The sequence below is a fragment of the Zonotrichia leucophrys genome, chromosome 7 (genome assembly GCF_028769735.1).
Source record: "Zonotrichia leucophrys gambelii isolate GWCS_2022_RI chromosome 7, RI_Zleu_2.0, whole genome shotgun sequence".
In the NCBI taxonomy this organism is placed as follows: Eukaryota; Metazoa; Chordata; class Aves; order Passeriformes; family Passerellidae; genus Zonotrichia; species Zonotrichia leucophrys.
Window position 1 is genome coordinate 33656959 of NC_088177.1, and position 19510 is coordinate 33676468.

The following is a 19510-nucleotide window of genomic DNA, read 5'->3' on the forward strand; positions in this document are numbered from 1 at the left end:
GCTCCCGGCGCTCCCGAGCGGCGCGGCCGGGCCGGGCTGGCGGAGCGGATCCCACCGCGCCCCACAGAAAGCCCCGCTCCCAAAATGGTGCGGTTCGCTGAGGCGAGGGGGCGAGCCGGGATGAAAGGGGCTGGGGGGAGGAGAGAGAAGATCCGGAGCGGTGCGCTGCTCCCGCGCCAAAAGGGTGGGAAGGTTTAGATTTCCCTTTTTTTTTTTTTTTTCCCTTAAAGGGCGGGTGGAAGAGAAAACAGACCCTAGAGCCAGTTTTCCTCTTGTGTCAGGGCTTGAAAGCGCTCCAGCGTCTTCCTGCAGGCTGCTCAACTTCATCCCTCGTGTGTGTGCATGTGTGCGTATATCTATTATATACATAAAGTAGGTGAACGTGTGCGCGCCGTGTCCCGCCGGCGGCTCGGGCGGATGGGCAGCAGGAGCCCCTCACCTCTGCACGCCGCCCCCGGCCCTCCACAGCGCTCCCGCGCTCCCTCCCTCTCCCCGTCCTTCCCCGCCCGCCTCCGCGGAGCTGCTCCGCGCCTGCCGCCGGGAGAGCACCGCGCCGCCGCCGCCGGGATCCGCGGCAGCTTTTGGCGTGGAGCGGAGCGGAGCGGGGGAGCGGCACAAAAGGGAAGGACGGAGGGAAAGTCCCTCCCACGCCCCCCTCCCCCAAGTTTATGATGGGGGTCCGGAGGAGCAGCGCTGCTCCGCGGCAACCGCTCGTCTGCTGAAAACTTGCTGCTCCGCTTTTTGGGTAAAGTTGATGCTTATTGTGTCTTTTCATTGTGCTTTTTATTCTTTTTTTTCCCCCTCTCCTCCCGCTTTGGCTGGAGCTGCCCTGCGCCGGTGGGGGGTGTGTGTGAGGGAGGGTGCAGTTTGCTGAGGGGCTCTCCTCGCTGCGGGTGCCCAGGGAGCCCATCCCGTGTGTCCCCCCGAGCTCGCAGGTGAGCGGGGAGGATGGGGCCGCGCGTGTGTCCGCCGTGTCCCCCCCTTTCCCCGCCAGACCCCTCCGGGACCGTGCCTCCCCGGCCATTGTTTTTCCCGGGGGCTGCGGTGACAGTCCCAGCCCCGGGCTGCTGCCGGGACCGCCTTGCGCTGGCTCCCGGAGGACGGCAGAGCTCCCCAAAGCCAGAATAGAGTTTGTCTCTTTTTTCAGAGGAAAAATGAAGTTGCCCCCTCGCCTCCTTGTCATCCCCCCATCCGGGAGGGGCAATCTTTCGACAAGTATATTTGCTGAGGAATTTAAAAAATTCCCTGCTGCAACTTGATCCCTGTGTGATGAGGAGCGGCTTGGAGAGACCCGGACTCCAATCCTATTAAGGACTTAGAGAGTTGAGAGTTTTTCCCCCGGACTCGGTGGCTTTAAAACAATCAGGGAGGAGGGGAGGGAGATGGGCTCATCTAGATGCCTTTTCTGCCTCAAGTGATTGCCATCATTTCCTGGGAAACCTGACTTTTCCAGCGCGGGGACTTAGGGTGATTTATCAGTGGTCCTGCTGCCGGCTTTTCCGAGGTTTACGGGGTTATTTATTTATTTATTCATTTAGCTAACATGCAGCCAGGGCTTCAAAACTTGCCAGGCCGGGGCTGAGCCGCGGGTGCGGTGTCCCCTCCGCGGGGCGGGACCCGGCTCGGCCCCGCTGCATGGCCCCGGTGCCCAAATGTGCGGGCGTGGGGTCACAGCCGGCCGGGCCAGTGGAACTTGTGTCTTCTATAGCTGCCCTCGCGTTTCGTACTGCCCCAGGTGCTGGAAAACTTCGTGCTTACAGAAATTAGCATTTTATTGGTGTATGGTGTTTATATTTTTACGGCCACAGATAAAGGCGCTAGTTTAAAAGCTTGTCTACCCCCTACCAATCCCCTTTTTTTTTTCTTTTTATTCTTTTTTTTTTTTTCAACTGAGGCTCTTGGGATGTACAAGAATTTGAAAGTAAGCGTTACTAGCATGTGCATAAAACAGCATTTAAACAAATATTGTATTGGCATGTGCTGTGGAGTTAGTGCCAAAAAAGTTAAGTAAATAAGCCATGAAATTCAAAATACACACAAGTGGAATAGACTGATTTGTTGTAAGACTTGCTGATTTTATCTGCTTGTTCTAGCTACCTTGCTTTAAGAAAAACTTTGGAGGTCTTTTTGGGGTTGGTTTTGTTTTGATTTTTTTAAGTTCTAAATCTAATAAAATTAACTTCATTAGAAAAGAAACTAAATTCACCTGGAAAAGAGGATTGTGCTAGATAATTAACTAATTGTTTATACTGCTGAGATGTTTGAATTGCGTGATAATTGCTGCATACGGCAACTACAGTTGGTGAATTGGTTTGGTTCAGCTTTTCTGATGGGTGGATATGGTAATTTGTATTTGGGCTGTAACGTCAGGAGATGGTGACACCTGTCAAACTTTGAATTGCAATAAAAATGTAGTATTGAATGTTATTGCAAAACTGACAACTTTTAAGAAGCGAATGAAATTCATTATGGCTTTTCCACTGTAAACAACTCCTGGAAATTTGTCATTTGATTGAAAGCATGACCTATCTGTAGCACTGCAGAGTGCCTGATTGACTGAAGATGAACTTGTTAATCTATAGGTATGTGTATATCCAACCTCTGGTGTGTGTTTGTGAAAGAGTTGATCTTTAAAGCAAGTTGAGGTAAGATTCACTTCATCTTGAATGTTGTTATTGCTTAAAGTATGTGACTTTGAAGTGCCCAGAAATGCAACTGCTGTTCTTCAAAGGAAAACAGATCTCGAGGACTGTTTCCAACTTCCTTTCAATGTCTTTCTTTTTTTTTTCTCCAGCGTGTCAAAGGGGATGTATACAGATGGACAAATACTATTTGTGTTAGGTCATTCAATTAGAGAAAAGTTAGAGCCATAGAAGAATTTGAACTAGATGCATATGTCAATATAAATCTAGCATAATTTCATTGAAGCTGCTCCAGGTTATACTTGGATAAAAGAGAATAGAACTTGACCTCAGACATCCAATACATAGCAGCTTGTGTTCCCAAATGTCACACTGAAGTCATATTTAGAAAACACAGCCTTCTGGCTGCATATAGATAATGAGCAGTATTTTTGTCATTGTTTTGAAAAGCAGTGTGAACTTCAATGTCAAAGAACCATTTTTGATTATGTTTTCTGTGATTCTAATGATCTTACAAGTTTATACCACAACTTCCCTTTCAGTGGCACAGTTGTATAGAAGCTGCACAGGCTCTGGGGCTGTGTGATCATCTGTACACAGAAAGGGTTATGTAGTTGCTACAGTTTTGTCTGACTTGAAAATACATTTTTCATGATCCCGATACTTTATTTCTATTGAGAATGTTTGAATTTTTCAGTCCTCTGGACCCATCTTTTTTTTAGTTTAAGGATAGGGTAGAGCATATGACCTAATAGCAATTTCATTATTCTCATTCTCTGTTTGCAAGTTAACTTGGTTAACTGCCTGCCTCTGTTTTTGGTGGCCTACTGTAAGCCAGTTGTTTGCCCTGTAGTCTGAAAGGTACACAGATACTTCATGCTTTTGTACTCTGAGAAGTGCTCTGTTCATAGTGAAGTTTCCAGTGCAGATTAGTGAAGGCAGTGGATTCAGTAAGCAGTCACCAAAATCTGTATATATTTGTGGAGCAAACACCTATCTATTGCCCCATCACAAAGCCTCCACTTAATAATCTGGCCAAGGATTTCAAGGCAGTGAGTTTTTTCAAAGAAGCTACTTAGGAACATTAGATGTGACTATAGCATCAAACTAATTAGTTGCCACTCCATTTCTATGAAGCTTCTAGGGCTTTATAGAAATGCAATATTTGCACTTCTCACTTGCTGCTAAGGCATTGAGGTTAAGCGGTCTCTGCTTTTTGTCCGCTTTCTTGCTGATGGGAAAGATTCCAGGGCATTGTTCGAGAGCTGCACAACCCCCTTATGTACCTGGGTAAATATTTTAAACAGTTGCACATTTGGACAACTTGCCACAAAGCATTAAGTGGTATTTAGGGTTTGCTTCAGCTCTGCTGCCAGGACCCTTGTAAAGAAAACCAAAACAACTTGTAGGTATTTGGGAATTAATTAATGCAACACTAAATAAAATAACAGCAAAGAATGAATCCTCCTATGAATGACAGCAAGAGGGCATTGTGTTAGAAAGGCAAATAATACATGTGTGCCTGTGCATATCTACATGTATGTACGCACATTTGTGTGCATGCATGGAGTGTGCACAATTCATGACCTGTGCATACAGCAGATCCCATATATATGCATCTTCTAGAAACTAACTGGTGTTTGGTGTAAAAGGAATGAAAAATTGCATCTTGCATGGCAATCTTGATAGTTCAAGAGGCAAAATTGCAGGTTTCCCTTGTGAACAAGTGACTGGAATGGAAATAGTGAGTAATCAGGTCAAATTTTCTACAGACCAGCTCCAGTTGGGAGTGAATACATGTTCGATGTGTGTAGTCCAGGAGAGGCCACAGAACTTTTGTTCATTCACTCTTGGCTACTGTAAAACCACAACCCATAATCTTTAACTTCTTATAAACAAAGTGAACCCAAATGCACTAAAGATGAAATGTGTTGCACAAAGGGAACAGGTAAATTATCCTTTAATTTAGAAGGTCAGAGCTGTAAAAATTGTTTGGTATTTATGAATATTCAGTACTACAGCAAAAAGAGGCCTCAGTGCCTGGAAGTGGACACCCAAATTAGAAAAAAATTGAAAATAGGCTCCCTTGGGCTCCTATTGTAATGAGTGGAAGCGTTTCTGATACTGTCATGGGCATGACTGCCCAAATACATTAGTCACTGGTGAATCTTTTCTTATCGTTTCACAATTATTTGTGATTGGCTGTCACCTTTCTGCAATTATAAATATTCTAAGAGGAAACAATACAAATTAGAACTGTAGGTACCAGGATCTTTGTACTGGATGTATTTCTTTTTACTTTCTAAGTGTTCTTTTTCATATGAAAAGAGTCTTGCAGCTTTATCCTTATTCAAGTCTTTTCTTTTTGTATCTACTGGGGAGAAAACCATTAATTTTGAGGAATGGTGAGAGTAAGCCTTAAGCTGTCTTTGACATTTTAGTTTAACTTGAATAGGTTAATTTTTTTTTCTTTTTTAAGAAAACAAGTTGGTGGGAAGTGTGTTTTAACTGTGAGCGCCCGATTTCGACCATTAGCATAAGAAAAAAAGTTTTAGTGCATTTACCATTGTATTGAATGAAGAGTTCCAACAGTCAGGGAAAAGAAAGTAAAAGGCTGTAAAGAAATGATGGTCTATTCAGATTATTCAGCAGCCCAGAGCTCTGGTCATCTGCCTCTGAAATCTGTGATCGGGATATCACTTTTATCTTCCTGTGCCTTTCTCTCCTCTATTTCACATGTTCACTTTTGTCAAGGTTTATTGATCACGTTTTCTTCTCTGCAAATCTGTGGAAAATTTAATGAACCAAAAACAACTGAGAAATAAAAGGAACTTTTTATTCATTAGTCAGTAGATTGAATTTTGTTCCATAGGCACTACCCTCTTGCCTCCCATGTGCCTCATTGTGTCACTCCTGCAGCACTTACAGTATGTACAGTGGGGATGGCCACATTATTAATTCTCTTCCAGGGAAAAGTTTGTTTAAAGTTGTGAACTCATGGCAGCCCCAGCTCTGCTCCTTGGCTTTTTTCTGCCTTCCTGACATTTGGATTCTTGACTGTGGTGCTTCTGTCACTAAATACCTTTAAGTGTGTATTCGGCAGAGCATTTACCTCTTCAGGAATTAAATGTATTTGCTGCCTAGCAATTAAATCCAAATTTAAATGATTGCAGATTAGTAGTAGTTATTTACAGTCCTGATTGTTTTGGTGCTGTGATCCTTGTTCATTACACATCTGCTTTGCCGTGGTGCTGCCCCAGAGCGCTTTGTGATGCAAATGCTTTTGTTAACTTACAAATAGTTTCAGTATCTAGATCATCTCAGGTGACATATTTAAGTCGCTTCTTTTTTCCCAGATGGACTTTAAAAAAGCTGTAATTAAATGTGGCTTCCAGTATGATTAAGCTTTGCTAACATTTTCCATGGAACGCTTTACTTGAACTCTGGCACTTTCTGAACTTGTCACTGGAAGATTTTTCAAAAAACGCCCCTTTTAACATTAATTTAATTTCATTTAGTGCAGCTTGTAAGTGTAGGGAAATGAGTTAAAATGAAGCATATATCTGCCTGAGAGATTACTTGGATGTTTCTTAATTCTTAAGAACTTTACTGCTACCCCATGTTAAATGCAAAGTCTAAGTCCCAGAGGAAGCAAAACCGTAGAGTTCTGTAGAACAGTCCTAAATACTCTCCCAATGAATAGTAGCATCAATCCTGATACTTTTAAAGGATGATCTAAAAGCCACAAAAGGGACTCTGGACTTGAGTTTGTAATTTCAGCTGTAGTGATGGCACATCTGTTTTTCTGTGCATGGAGTGACTGTTCTGTAGGAGTAGACACTTGCAAGCTTCAGCTGCCTGTAAATCTAGAGAGAGGACTTTGTGCCCAGCAGAATGAGCCCTGCTGGAAAAATCTGAGCTTCTGGGGGAAAAGGGGGTGGGGGGGAATAGTAATAAAACATCTCCTGTCCCCTGTGAAATGTAGGATTTTAGTGTAGCTAACCCATTCACATGAAACGAATGAAATCTGTCCAGAGGAAGACAGACACCTTCTGTGGGATGCTGTGCTGCTCAGGGGAAGCCGGTGCGGGCCCAGCCCCTCGGAGAGGAGCCCCCCGTGGTCACAGTCCCTCACCCCCCCAGGAGGTGGCAAATACCCCCGGCAGGGCACCCGCTGGTTCTTGCCACAATCTGCAGGGGATGGTGAGCTGCGCAGCGGAATTCCTGCAGTGGCAGTGGGAAAACTTCCCGTGTTACCAATGCAATTCAGAAGAGTGGAGATTCTGTAATATTACAGTGCTGTGGCTTATATTCATCACTAAGAGCCTTAAATACCCAGTCTCTGGAAGTTAAATCCTGTTTTGTTTAAATGTATATTTGATGATTATAGTCTATTCAAGCAAGCAGATCACCTGGAAGTTGTTTAGCGCTGTGTTAAGCAGTTTGATTCTGTCGCTAAAATTCATTGAAAACCCCTTGAAAACATCTCAGCATTTCTTTTTTTTCAGTTTGGAAAGTGGCATTCCTAGCTAGAATCAGTGTATTGCTCCCCTCCACGCTGACCTGAGGAGCTCTATTAGAGCCCTTTTATCACACCGTCTTTAAAAGCAAGGTCTGTTGATTGCAGCAGTGTTAAAAGAGCATCATTTCCCAACACCAAGATCGCTCCTTTTCACAGCAATGCTCAGCAATGCCCCTTTGTGCGGGGGACAATGCAATAAGTCAGACAGGACTTTCTGAGCCACCCCTATAAGGAACTGTAAGGGCTGCTGAAGTACACTTGTGTTAAGTTGAATTGATTGAAATTTAATGGCTGTTAGTAGCTATGAATGGTAATGATTTTCTAGAGTATCTTCACCATGCTTGACATTAATAACTGTAGAGTGTGTATGTGTGATGCTAGTATGTTATTCATTTTTAAAAATGCTTTCTCCCAGCCCTCTTTCCCATAATTTAGTTGTTTTGATGCTTCAGAAAAGAAAAAAATCTTGTGCTTCGAAGAGCACGTACATCTTGTCAACATAATTTTGTGCTCAAGATTTTTATTTTTTCCAATTCTAACATAAATCAGACTACAATATAGTGAGAGTGATGAATTTGTTTTACATGCCATCAAGAATTAATGTTATGCAAATAAAAGCTTTACAGGTGCCATGATTTACTTAATAATTTCAAGTTCTAATATTTAAGCTCATTCATTATGTTTGAGTAAAAAAAAATAACACAGCATGTTCATATTTTAAAACGTGAAATGTGAGATTTGTGTGCATTTGCTGTGTGTAGTTGCTGTGTAAGCACATTTGATGGCTAAGAAAGAATCAATCAGTGTTTGCATTCGGCGTCCTGTGCCTGTAGATGTTACAGAGACATTTCAAAGAGAATAATCAAATATTTGTATGTAAGGAGAGGAAGAGGGTGGTGAAATATCCTTCTCAGATACAAAGAAGCAGAAAACCGCCAAAGAAAACTTCTCTGGCCTTCAGAATTTGAGCGGGGCAGCACAGTTTTGCTATGCAAAGTGGCCTTTATTTCATCCTGCTCCCAGACCTGCTGCCTTTGCCGCACGGGAGGATGCACTGAGCAGCTCTGGTGAGAGCTGTAGGCATCCTGGGTCAGAGGTGAATGGGAATGTGATGGCAAGGTTTGCAGGCTTTGATATGATTTTTAGTGTGCTTCCCAAAGGCTAAGGACAAGGGGGAGAAAGTTTGACACATAAATACATCTTGAATCTCTGAAGATAAGAATAGATTTTGATTTTATTTCTCAAAAATTGAGGTCACAGTGGCCTGATGACAGACTGAAAGCCCATCACTCAATTTTTTTTCTGTTTCTTTTCTTTATTTTTTTTCTATATGAACGGACAGATTCTTATTTTTGATACATTGTACACATCGAGTTACTGACAGCATATTCAGGTTTTGAAGTTTGTGGCCCGAGGATCAAGGTTTAGCACCAGCATTCAGGCCTCCCTGCCCAAACAGTAGTCATTTTACTGATAATGCCATAAAAGAATCAAACCTCTTAAATTTGGTAACAGTGAATTAAAAGCAAATCTTTATAAAATGCAAGCGGGTCACATTTCTGGGATTGCTACAGCTCATAGTTGGGGGAGTAGGCTCAAGAATTGCTCCTTGACCTCTTCAAGTGCAGGGGACCATTGGCCAGGGAGCAGAGTGGTACTTGGCTTTCAGTAATTTTGACAACTTCTCCTTTTGCTCTGTGTTCTTGAGGAACTTGGAGGAGAAACTCATTTGGATGCCCCATTCAAGCCAAGGATTTAGCTGGGTGTTAAAGGGCCATTTGGGAAGTGGCACACAGTGTATGTACCGTGATCAAGTTAATTATGTTGCTTTGGCAACCCCAGCTTTGGTATTTCCTGGCTAGTACTCGTTGATGGAATCATATTCCAATATCTGGCGTCATCAACACTAAAATCTTCTACAAAACCAGGTCAGTGTTGTTAAAAAGTTGCAGAAAAAAGAGATGGAGGATTTTTCTGAGAGTGTTAACAATTCATTGTTTTACATGCTTTGTGTTGAAGTAAGTTTCTGTTTAGAATTTTAAAGTATAATTCCATTGTAGGAAATACAGTAGCAATATAATTGCTTTTACAGTGGACTCCAAGTGATTGTTTTAGAATTCCTTTTGTGGAGAATTTCAGCATTTTGAGGTTTTGTTTCAATTCACAATAAGTCATATTTGGAAACCTTACATTTCTTTGTAACTGCAGTAACTGGATTCTTAACTTACTGCTTCTGAGAGCTGTAAGGGAACAACAGGGCTGAGCACAGCACATGTGTTTCTGAACCATGTCCATGGCCAATTTTTCATGTTTGATTTATTGTGTGTGCAGTTGGGGTCTTTTTCCCATTTTCTGCAGAGAAAAGGGAATGAGGAGGGAAACGTGCATATTGGGGTTGCATTATCCCAACAAAGCTTGCAGTTCTTTAGAGACCTTGCTGCAGCACTCTAAATCTCCATTTCCTATTTGAGAAAATGTTCTTACTTCTGCATATTACTCCAAGGCCTCTGACAGGGGTTGGTAAAATTTAAACTATGTGTTGGACTTCTTTTGAGAAATTGACTGATGCTGGAGGTGATTTCATCCCTCTGGGTCAAAGCACATGGGGGAAGCGGGCGTTGAAAGGCAAGTCTAGATCTGTGTTGAGAGGACGGGGATGAAACAGGGCAGTGCTGGAGGTTGCACCGTTCTCCCGGGAGCATGCAGGGTGAGGGATCTTCCTCTTCTCCAGTCCAGAGGGCATTTCCAAGGTGCAGATGGCAGGAGCATCTTTGCCAATGCATTTGTTTCCTTTAGTCTCTTCTCAGGGTAGAGGGACACCTGAGAATCAGACTCCACCCAAGCTGTTGAAGGTGGGAGATGAGATTGGCTTTCTTGGTAGAGAGGAACTCACTGCTTGTGAGTTGGTGTTGCTCTCTGCTGCCCACTTTGGGCTGGCCCATTTCTGGTCACGGTGGGTTTCTCTGCACCAGGTGGTGGCTTTCCAGGGAGGCGCTGCCTCAGTTTAGGCTGGAAACCTTTAGTGCATTGGGTGCAGTCAGGTGATGAAATGCTCCAGCTGTCAGACTGAGGAAGGGGACACACAACAACTTGGGACCCCTAACCCTGGTCATTTTGGTGTCTTCCTCCTTTGCTGTTGAAGATGCAACTTTTCAGCCATCACCCCACTCCCTCCTCCTCTTACTGAATGTGGAATAACTAGTGCATTCATGGGGTTTGCCAGAATCAGATCTCCAATGAAGTGTAGGACCCTCTAGTGGAAGTGAAGAAGGCAACCACTCAGGATGTCTTCTTCAAAGTGACTTCTCCCTCCTTTCCTCAGTCACTCTCTCCTCCTGGTGTGGTGCAGCCCAGGAGCTGCTGCCTGGGACTGGCAGGCTGTTAGCCCTGCTCTAATGAAGGGGGAGCAGTTGGGGGATTTTATCTGGTTTATGTTTTTGCTCTCTTGCCATGTGTTGTTGGGTTGCTAGGATGAGGTCTGTGGTCCTGGTGTGCTTTCTGTGTGTGCTAAACCACTCGTCCCACGAACCTCCCATGTAGGCTGGACCGGGAGTCCTTGGTGCAGCAGTTCAAACAGAGTGCAGAGCTGCAGGTGCTCTTTTGCTGGCTGAGTGCTTCAAATGTCACACCTATCCTTGGCTTAACATCTGTGCTCTTTCAACATCTCATGTGAGCTAATGCAGTTTAGGCATCACCCATTTCTCTCTCTCTCTTCCTGGAGGTTACAGATTTCCAGACACCCTTGAGATGCAGTTTTAAGGTCTTCAGTGGCATTTTTAGGTCACAGAACTGCAGGACCTTGTCTTCTTGCCAGCTAATCAAATGACTAATTAGTTCATATATCGCTGCTGTTATCTTTCTCTCTAGCTTTGGTTCAGCTCTGCAGGATGAAGCCTGCTAGGAGATGACATCTGAGAATTACTTGATTGGAAACTTAGAGGCAGATATGGTCAAGGGAGTCCATATGAGCAATCACTGGTGCCTGAGTTAGTCTCTGTACCCCAATTCATCCATGTGTATCAATGCATCTGTCAAAGCACAGTACTTAAAAACAGCTTTGCTCTAAGCCTTTCTATGATTATGGCAGTGAATACTCAAAATACACAGTACTCTTAATTCCATTGTAATTTGAGTAATATGCACAAGACTGTATTTTAATAGATGTAGCTGTATACATATATTTTAATTTATTTTAATCTGTGAGCAATTTTACATCTGGGCATTTTATCCTGCACCCTCTTAAATGTTCACAATTAGGGACTTGGGCAGTGCAAGCCTTTGTGTGTATCACAGCCACATTAACCCACTTTATTTCACACTTTTCTCAGGTGTTGATGGCATCTGGTTGTGACAGATGCTTTCTGATAAAGCCTTCAGATCAACATGCCTTTGGAGACATCAGTGCTCTGTGTTGGTACTTGCAGACTGCTGTATCCAAATACTCTTCTTTAATTGTCTTATTAAGTAGAGAATTAAGCTGTGTGCTTTGACTGTTTTGGTGCCAGTGATTCTTATTGCAGGCTTTGGCACGACACCACGTTGTGTTTTAAAGAGACAGCATCACTTTAATGATGTGGGAATTGAGTTGGAGGATAAAAAATCCGCTGAGAAAATGGCTGACTGAAAGTACAGTACGTAAAATCTGATTTTATGTTCTACCCCTCAGACTATTAGGTGGGGGGTTTAGTTCAAATGCCTGCAATGATTTAAGAAATAAAAAGCAGAAATTCTCCCTGCTGCCAGACCACAGGCTCCTCAGCGCCAGACTTGCAGACGAATGTCACATGTTGCTGTATGTTTTGAAAGCATACCATGTGTTATTCTTTAGCTGTCTCAGTCTTCCCCCCCAGCTATATCATCTTCCCCCTAGCCAATCTCACAGAAAAACTTCTGATGAAAAAACTTTCCATTCCCCCTGTCCAGCACAGACCCTAGGATGTGTTCCCCTGTACCTGTCAGTCCACGTGAAGGTCTCTGCCCACAAACTTGCAGAAGTGATTTTAACTTGACTTCATGTAACTCTGCCTCTTATGCTTTAAATCAGGCACTTTTGACACTGATATTGCAGCTTATGTTGTGCGTTAGGATCAAGAGCTCACAAATGACTAAACATATGGTTAAAACTTTTTTTTCATGAAATATAATATGTTTCAGTTTAACTCAGCTGTGGGTCTAGATAACAAACCTCCACAGTTTGCCATTAGAATAATTGCATTTCCAGAAACAATTTTTTACTCCTTCTTTTCTACTGTCTTGGATTAATGTTTCCTCCAGCTAATGACAGGACTGGACATGCAGACTGGATTAGAGCATAGTGTGAGTACTATGAGCTGAACATGCTGGCATCTCACTTTATTGCCTGCAAGGTTAAGCGGTTTACTGTGAGGTCGCAAGAAGTAAACTGAAAGCAAAAAGGCAAATTAATCCAGATCTCTTGGGTTCCGTCAGTGACGAGCGTGGCTCCCAGGGCATTTGCCTCTGAAATGTTGTTTTGCCCGTCCCCCCAGCCCACAGCAGTGGAGTTTTCTGACTCATGACCAACTTGTGCTTAAATGGGAGGTCAGAGTCCAGCCACCCCTCGGGTAGCCGGGTGTCACTCTGGCAGTGTGGCCACGGGATGCCGCTCCTCCTCCTCATCTGCAGTGCCAGGATGAACGTGGCAGAAAAGTTGGCAGCAGCAGCCTGGTGCTGCAGCTCTCCTGAATGGTAAAGGCTGCTTTGCATTAGAGCTGCTCCCTGGGGCTGCCTCCTTGCAGGAGGTCTGCTCCCAATTTCAGCAGGGGTAGGAAGCAGCCAGCACTTGTGCTCGACATCTCTATTAAGTTCACTGTACCAAGGAAAAAACAGCTACTCAGGAAAGCCACTGCTTGGGTTTCTGCAGAAAATAGAGTTGAGTGGTCCAGTGGCAGAACTGCCGATCACTTCTCTGATAAGCAAGAAACTGCTGGGGAATAATGTTAGGATAAAGGATAGGGCTGCAAAGACCAGAGCAGATGGTGCAAGGGATCGTACATGCATCACACCCACGTGTGCTAGCTAGACCACTGCTGAAAATTCATCATACTTTATTTGTATTCCTTTTATTTTTCCTTTTTGTTTGTTTATGTGTTTGGAGTTATTTGTTGGTTTTTGGTTTGTTGTTTTTTGTTTGTTTTTTTTTTTTTTTCTTTTTAACACTGCCCTGAATGGGATTTATGCAAGTACCTGCATCCAGCTGTACCTTGTACTTGTAGGTGGTATTTCCACCTATGGGCTTAGGTGCTGAGTGTGCCATCTGATGTCACAGTTTGCAAGTGGACTGGTCATACTGGGGACTGAATGAGTCTGCTCACTTATTGCACACAAAAGGTTAGATTTGAATCCATGTTGGAAGGCTGGATCACAGCCTGTGTCTTAAGCGTGTTGGGCCTGTAATTCTCTTTTCAGTAGAAATGAAAGATTTATTGGTTATCTATGAAAACAATAATAGAAAGTTTGTGTTTCATGCTTAGATATAGTTATGAGTGTGGTGCTTGAATGATGAGGTGTACTGTGTTCAGAAAGAAACCTGGTACCATCCCACATAAGTGCAGGGCTTCCACTGGGCTGTGTCTCTGACAGATCAATTTGACAACTCCTGCTTTACTGGGACCCCAGTTCCTCATATTTCCTGGGGAGCTGCAGTGTTCAGCTGGACTCAGCAAACCAGCTGTGTTGTAGTGGTAGAAATATTGCAGGGATGTGGCAAGTGCCCTGCTGGGACCACCAGCCTCAGGCAGAGTGACTCCTGGATAGGGAGCTGACTGTATAGCTTGTATCTGTGGGGAGGAAAAATGGGTGTTGTGTTTCTCCTCTTGAAGTCAGTGGGAACTTCACCAGAGTGCCACAACTTCTCAGATAGGATGGATGGTGGCTTAGCCACTTCACCCACCAGCTCCCTCAGGACCCACAGCTCAGTCCCTTAGAAATATCAGGAAATGTGGCAGCTGACCAAGGGCACAGGGCTGCTCTTTGTATCCCAGGTTCATGGCAAAGAGCCTAGTGAGTGATGACTGCTTTGTGAGACCAGGTGTGGCCAGGAGGGCACGTCCTGCCTTGTGTGTCACCAGTTGCCTCTTACATGGACCCCTGTGACCTGTTTGTACTGATGTGTTAGATCTGGATCATGGGCCTTGGAACCATGCAGAGCTTGTACTGGAACAGAAGAGTGACTTACCCTGCAGCCTTCCACAAGCAGTGATACACACTCTGCTTCCCTGTGCTTTGTCTGCATACAAGTAGGCAGGGGCATTTCAAGATAATTGCTGTAAACTGGAAATGTTCACCATGCTAAGGATTTGCATGGTTGGGACAGACCTTTCCTTTGTGACATTGTCATGGTGGCACATGAAAAGCTACTTGAACCTGATCCTCTTGATTTATGAAAGAACTGGTTGTAAGTTTGATTATTTCCCATGGGGCTTCTCAGAAAGCAATGCTTTCCCTGCCCTTTTCTTATCTGAGGGAGCCCTTCCTGTGGCCTGCAAAGATCACCTTACTTTCAGCGCATTTGTGGGACATGCATGTATCACAGTTCTAGTTGGTAACAATACCTGCGTGGGTTATCTTAGAAAAACTATTGCATTATTATGCAGGAAGTTCACAAAACTTTCACTGTCTATTTTCATAAGGGAGATCTTTGCCTTAAATTTGTTGCTCTTTAGCAGAAGAGCCAGTCCCCCAGCAGAAGAGGAGGCTGGAATGTGATGTTATCAGCTCTCTGCTCTGCTAGACCTGCGGGCTGGTACAAAACCACAGTCAGCCCCCGAGCAGGCACTTGGCTCATGAGTAGTTAAGGGACATGAAGGGGTCCCAAGGAGACAGATGCACAGACAACCTGGTGGTAGCTGGGAAAATACTGTGGGGGAAAGAAGGGATGTAAGACACCCAACCTGTAGGAAACCAGTCTTCTTTATTTCTGTAACTTGTCTGACTACTTGCACTCTTTTATTAACATTTTATTACGGCAAAAGTGAATAGAATAAAAATAGTCTAAGTGCCAAGGGGATAAGCAGGAATTAAAAGGATTAAGTTCTGAACACTTTACTGCTTTTAGAAAGATGTTATTTGATTTACTAGCTTAAGTTAAACTTACATGACCAAATTACTTCTTAACTTAATAATGACTTTTGTGGGTAAAAAAACCCATCTGTTTAGGTGCTTTAGGACTTAATCCAGAATACATCATAACTCTTTAGGCCATTATGGAAGAGCGGAGCAGCTATTCTTTGTGTCATAAGCTAAATGAGTGCTGACTGGGATTTGAGTCTTCTGGAAGTCAGCATGACCTGCATGTGGTGTAGGTAGAGATAACAACTCAGCGTGTAAGATAGCAAGGGAATTATTCCCAGTGTTACATTAGCTTTGTTGCCAACTGTGATATTTTTGATTGTTCTATTTTTCATAAACTCTTGAAATACTTTAAGATAACTTGTTGGGGTTTTTTTAAATATTAAAGTCTTTGTTTTTGAAAGACAGCTCATGGAAAGTTGATGACTGACAGTGGCAATTCTGTTTGAGATCACCTGCAAGAAACTTTTCTCCTGATACCTGTCAATGTAGTCAAGCCAAGCTCCTGCCCTTTATAAGGGCTCAGAGTTGCTGGCAGTTTGTGTTGGTTTCCTCTGAATCCACAGTGCTTGTTTGTGGCTCTTTCTTCCCCCCACAGCTCCTCACACAGCACACTTGCATGTTGGACAGAGTCCAAATTTCCTCCCTCCTGGGGATTCCTTTGCTGTTAATTTAAGTGATGGCAAATGCAAACTTCTTGCCAGAGCTTGCTGTGTGTTTTTTGGATGCTTTTTATAGCTGTTCCCTGAGGGGTCAGCTTTTGTCCTTCCCCACCACGCTTTCTGCTGTGGGGAGAGAGGCCTTGAACTGGAGCTGATCGGTCCCACCTGGCTTTGAATGCATCTCTGACAAGGCTTCGGGACCTCACTGTCTTTCACAGTTTTTGAAGACTTTTGCTTTGTTGTTGTTTGTACAAAGCTGAGCTTTATAATAACTTAAGTGTATATGTAATCTTAAAAGCAGAATTGATCATGCATGCCTATAATAGAGTGTGTCTAAGTTCTTATTAGATGGTTTTCTGCAGCACTGTGACCTGATGATTTCAGATGCTACATGAAAGTTACAATTAGGGAGGAAAATTACTATTTTTAATAGGTATGCAAAATAGCTTTTCTCTTCAAAAGTCATGTGGTGAAGACATGGTGCTGATATGAGACAGAGTGAATGTGTTGAAGAGAAGTGAGTGCCCATCTGCTGTACTCCTGAGCTGTAGAATTATGGGATATCTTCTCAAACTGGGGATGTTCACACAGATCAGAGCACAGTCTAGAAAAGCACCGAGTCCCCTTTTTTAGGTAGACCAGCAGTAGCCAGGAAAGCTGAAAAGCAGCTCTTCAGTTTGAAGTCATGTGTGCCTTTGCTCATTTCCCTTCAGAAGGTCTGCCCTTGTCACCAGAGGGGATTTGAGTGCCTCCCCCAGCCACAAGTTCTGCTTCCCAGGGTTATTCTCCAGGGCCTTTGTCCTGCTGTGAGGTTTGTGCTTGCACAACTGAGAACCCGTTTAGTTGTGGTTTTAACCCCTGTCAGCTGTTTTCAGCAGTCCTCCTGTGATTTGTCCAGACAGTTTTGTTGAAGGAACTGTGCAGCAGGACGTGTTCACAGGATAGGGAGAAACATCACTGGCTTTATGGAGATGCACATGTTGGAGGAATGTCATCTGTTTGTGCTTCATTTTGCACTGGGGTCCCTCAGGGCACTGTGTGTTCTGTGATCATCTGGGCTATTGTAGAAGGCAGAACATTTGATTGAGCACAGAGGTTTGTAACACCAGCACTGCATAGCTTTGGTGTCCATTTTGTGTTGAACTGAAAGTTCAGAGAACCATAGGAATGCTCTGTGAGGGCACCTGGTGAACTAGTGGAAATGATGGTGAAGGAGTTCTCCATTGTGGCATCCTGGATGGAGAAATAAACCCTCGAGTCTGGAAGCAGTGTGGTGGGCAGACTCAGCGGTTGGGGAAGGTGACTTCTGGAGACCATGCAAGAAGCAGCACAGCACCTTAAAATGGGATTCAAGTAGGAAGAACAACTAGCTTATCTGGGGGAAAAAATTCAGTGGAGTGAACATCCAGGGTGCAGCATCTATTAGGATACCTAGGTCCTCGGTAATTAATAACTGAGCGTGAAGGTCTTGCAAATTTGCTGCTTTTCATAACCTAAAAAGACCCCCCCAAAAAAGGTTTGCTTGCTTGTCCTGTGCTGAGGCAGCAGATGGGACTGAGGACACAGCACTGGTAACTGCAGAAAGTGTAATGCATTCAGGTCTGCTTCACTCCATTACAATAGAGATTGACAAATTGGAGAGAGTTCAGGAGAAAAAAAGAAGTAACAAGAGAGCTTGAGGGATTGACTTACAAGAGAAGACCGAAAGAGCTGAATATAGATAACTTGGCTAAAGGATGACAAATGGGGTGGTTGAGATATAAATCTACAAATATCTGAAGGGTGTAAACACCAAGGCTATGAAGAATTATTTAGAGTGGTACAATGGGGTGTAACTAGAAGTAATGGGATGAAATTTAAGAGAAGGCAAATTTCAGGTGAATAATGGGAGAAGCTTTTTGACAGTGTGATGTATTAAGCCATGGGCTGCTTTTCCAGCAGTAGTCCTGTTGCTCAGTGTTTAGGACACAACCCTGTTTGCTTAAGAAGACAGAGATTTCCAGAGTCTTTATTAGGACAGTTTCAAATCATGCCTTTTGTGTTTTATGTGTTTGATGCAGAGGCATGCAAACCATGCACCGAAGCTGCTGCGCCTCTCCACACATGCACCATGTCTGGGTGTGACAGAGCAGCTCCTGGTGTTGTGGTGGTGGAGGTGATGTCAGGGGTGTGAGCAACCCCTTGAGCCACAGCTGAGCCCAGATGGCCCCACTGGCACGGCAGGCTTGGCCAGGTCAGTAGTATCTGCTCTTTGATCAGGACCCTCTTTTACCTCCCTCACTCCTCCCATCCAGGAGCTGTAGTGTTACCTTTTGGGGGTTAGTTCACTTACGGTCTCTGGAATAGATATCAAAGTTATGCTGTAGCTCTGCACCAAGAAATCTCCCACTTTGCTTCAAAGAAATCAGGACAAACAAGCTCCCATTGATGCACATGGTCTATGATCTTTTATAAATCTACAATACTGTACCTTAACTTTTTCTTTAGAAACTCCCATTTCTTCTTCTGCTTTTCACTTCACTTGAAATGCAAAGTAAGGTCAGAGGATCACTTTCCTACTGGCAGAACACAGTGCATTGTCTGTCATTTTAAAATGTCCTCCACAGTAACTGAGGAAAGGTTCTTTTCTCTACTCTTTATGCTTAAAAGTGACTCTTGAATGCATTTTGCTTTTCCTAATCTAGAAGGGCTAAATTAGAAAATTAGGATAACTAGCTGTGTAAATCAAGTTAGAGTTATCTCAACTAAAATGGTAGCATGGGGAAGATGGCAGATTCATGTAAATAGAGAAACAAATGCAGCTGTAGCACTTAGCACACACTGGAAACTTGGCTATTTTGTTGAAGAGAGGGAGGACAGAAAACTTTAAAGCACTGGCATTCTTGGAGCATAAATGAGACGAGCTGAAAGTGTCTTTTATAATTGTTCTTAAATGTGTTTTGTATTGCTCATGCTGTCCCTGAAGAAGTCAGTGTCCATACGCTTCAGGGAAATTTCTGAATTCTATCCTCTCTGTCTGCGGGAAGAAAGAACTGCTGAAGGGTTTCATTCTCCTCTGCATGGGGATGAATATTTTTCTTGCTAAAAAATGCAGTTTTGGTCTCCTCAGAAATGGATTAATTTGGTGGATGATTTTCCTGGGGAATTTTGTATGTGGGGAAATGTCAAAACAATTGTCTTCATTGCATTCCCATTACTGAGGGCTGTGCTGAGAGTACACTCCTGGAGAGGAGAGCTTTGCTTTGAACCACTTTTCACATCCAGACCAAGAGTGGATGTGTGCTCAGGCCCCATCGTCTCAGGAGAGCAGCATAACCACTAAGCTACCTCAAGTTTGCCACCTTAATCTAAGTGGTTTCCATTCAGCAGAAATAAATCATTTATGTCAGTATGACTCCAGAATTATTTTTAAAAAATTGTTTGGTTTCACTGCTGTGCAGGAGTATCAATTATCCTCCCTACCTTATTTCTGAGGCCACTTTAAAAAGGAATTTTAATTATGCAGCTGGGGGTCTCTAATAGCATTTGCAGGAGACATCACTGGAGTTTTTTTCCCCTGGAGGTTGATTGATGATACTTTTGTACCTCTATTAGTA

The 19510-nt window shown here is 43.6% G+C and overlaps 1 protein-coding gene across 3 annotated transcripts in view; it reads left to right on the plus strand.

The window, feature by feature from the left end:
* The first annotated feature begins 632 nt into the window (after positions 1–632).
* GLI2 (GLI family zinc finger 2) overlaps positions 633–19510 on the plus strand; it is a 187234-nt gene continuing 168356 nt past the window's right edge. For 2 of the 3 annotated variants that reach the window (XM_064718371.1, XM_064718374.1), the window contains exon 1: positions 633–745. The gene's annotated coding sequence lies outside the window, so the exon portion shown is untranslated. Of the gene's footprint in view, positions 746–1429; positions 1505–19510 lie in introns of those variants that run through there. The other variant, XM_064718373.1, reaches the window with a different exon arrangement.